General features: G+C 41.2%; 1 protein-coding gene across 1 annotated transcript in view; it reads left to right on the top strand.

Annotated features, from left to right (window-relative positions):
- Positions 1–2,494, top strand: part of Iqcm (IQ motif containing M) — a 442,098-nt gene that overhangs the window by 102,434 nt on the left and 337,170 nt on the right. The gene's annotated exons all lie outside the window — the stretch shown is intronic.

Raw genomic sequence — 2,494 nt, forward strand, 5'->3', positions numbered from 1 at the left:
AAAGATGGCCTAGTCGGCCATCACTGGAAAGAGAGGCCCATTGGACTTGCAAACTTTATATGCCCCAATATAGGGGAATGCCAGGGCCAAAAGAATAGGAATGGGCGGGTAGGGAAGTGGGGGGCGTTATGGGGGACTTTTGGGATAGTATTGGAAATGTAATTGAGGAAAATATGTAATAAAAAAAAACAGTGAAAAAAAAAGATTTATGATGAAGATGGTGTTTTACAAGATCCTTTTGGACAGTTGGAAAGCTAATTTGAATAAGCACTACTTTTAAATTTTATTGAATCCAGGTGAAGAGGAGGAAGCTGGGAAATACTTAATAATAGCCAAAGCAACTAATTCTTTTCTTTTTCTTTCTTTTTTTTTTATTGGATATTTTCTTTATTTACATTTCAAATGTGATGCCCTTTCCCAGTTCACTCCCTTGACAAAACCCCCTAACCCATCACCCTTCCCTGCTTCTATAAAGGTATTCCTCCACCCACCCACCTACTCCTACCTCCCCACCTTCACATTCCCCTACACTGGGGCATTGAGCTTTCACAAGACTCAAGGCCTCTTCTTCCATTGATGCCCAACAAGGCCATCCTCTGTTACATATGCAGCTGGTACCATGGGGCCCTCCAGGTGTATTCCTTTTTAGATCCTGGGAGCTCTGGGGGTGTCTGGTTGGTTGATTGATATTGTTTTTCCTATAGGGATGCAAACCCCTTCAGCTCCTTGATTGGGGACTCTGTGCTCAGTCCAATGGTTGACTGAGAGCATCTGCCTCTGTATTTGGCAGGCTCTGGTAAAGCCTCTCAGGAGCAACTATATCAGGCTCCTGTCAGCAAGCACTTGTTGCCATTCACAATAGCGTCTGGGTTTGGTGACTGTATATGGGATCGATTACCAGGTGGGGCAGTCTCTGGATGTTCTTTCCTTCAGTCTCTGCTCCATACTTTGTCTCCATATTTGTTCCCTTAAGTATTTTGGTCCACCTTCTAAGAAAGGATCAAAGCACCCACATTTTGGTCTTCTTGAGCTTCATGTGGTCTGTGACTTGTATCTTGGTTATTTGGAGCTTTTGGGCTATTATCCACTTATCAGTGAGTACATACCATGTGTGTTGTTTTGTGTTTGGGTTACCTCACTCAGAATGATATTTTCTAGTTCTATCCATTTGCCTAAGAATTTCATAAATTCATTATTTTTAATAGCTGAGTTGTTCTTCATTGTATAAATGTTACATATTTTCTGTATCCATTCCCCTGTTGACGGACATTTGGGTTCTTTCCAGCTTCTGGCTATTATAAATAAGGTTGCCATGAACACAGTCGAGCATGTGTCCTTGCTATATGTTGAAGCATCTTTTGGGTATATGTCCAAGAGTGGTATATAGCTGAGTTCTCAGGTAGTACTATATCCAATTTTCTGAGGAACTGCCAAACTAATTTCCAGAATGGTTGTACCAGCTTGCAGTTCTGTCAACAATGAAGGAGTGTTCCTCTTTCTCCACATTCTCACCAGCATCTGCTAAGTAATAAACCTGAGTTTTTGATTTTAGCCGTTCTTACTGGTGTGAGGTGGAATATCAGGGTTGTTTTGATTTCCATTTCCCTGATGACTAAGGATGTTGAACATGATCATGGACTGGGAGGATTAATATAGTAAAAATGGCCATCTTTCCAAAAGCAATCTGCAGATTCAATGCAATCTCAATCAAAATTCCAAATCAATTCTTTATAGAGTTAGAAAGAACAATTTACAAATTCATTTGGAATAACAAAAAACCCAGGATAGCAAAAACTAGTCTCAATAATAAAAGAATTTCTGAGGGAATCACCACCTCTGACCTCAAGATAGTGATAAAAACTGTATGGTATTGGTACAGAGACAGGCAGGAAGATTACTGGAATAGAATCGAAGATCCAGAAATGAACCCACACAGCTATGGTCACTTGACCATTGACAAAGGAGCTGAAACCATCCAGTGGAAAAAAGACAACATTTTCAGCAAATGGTGCTGGTTCAACTGGCAGTTAGCATGTAGAAAAATGCAAATTGATCCATTCTCATCTCCCTGTACAATGCTCAAGTCCAAGTGGATCAAGGATCTCCACATAAAATCAAATACTCTGAAACTAATAGAAGAGAAAATGGGGAAGATTCTTTAACACATGGGCACAGGGGAAATTTTCCTGAACAGAACACCGATGGCTTATGCTCTAAGATCAACAATAGACAAATGGGACCTCATAAAATTGCAGAGCTTCTGTAAGGCAAAAGATACTGCTAATAGGACAAAAAGGCAAACAACAGATTGGGAAAAGATCTTAACCAATCCTACATCTGATAGAGGGCTGATATCCAATACATTCAAAGAAATTAAGAAGTTAGACTCCGAGTTAGGGAAGCAGAAACCGGCCTGAGTAGGACCACAGGCCTCACCCGGCTGGATCAGCGCTGGGGTAGCGGGAGCGCAGGGTTGCCTGACACCCGCCAGCTA

This window comes from Mus caroli, chromosome 8, assembly GCF_900094665.2.
Source record: "Mus caroli chromosome 8, CAROLI_EIJ_v1.1, whole genome shotgun sequence".
Classification (NCBI taxonomy): domain Eukaryota; kingdom Metazoa; phylum Chordata; class Mammalia; order Rodentia; family Muridae; genus Mus; species Mus caroli.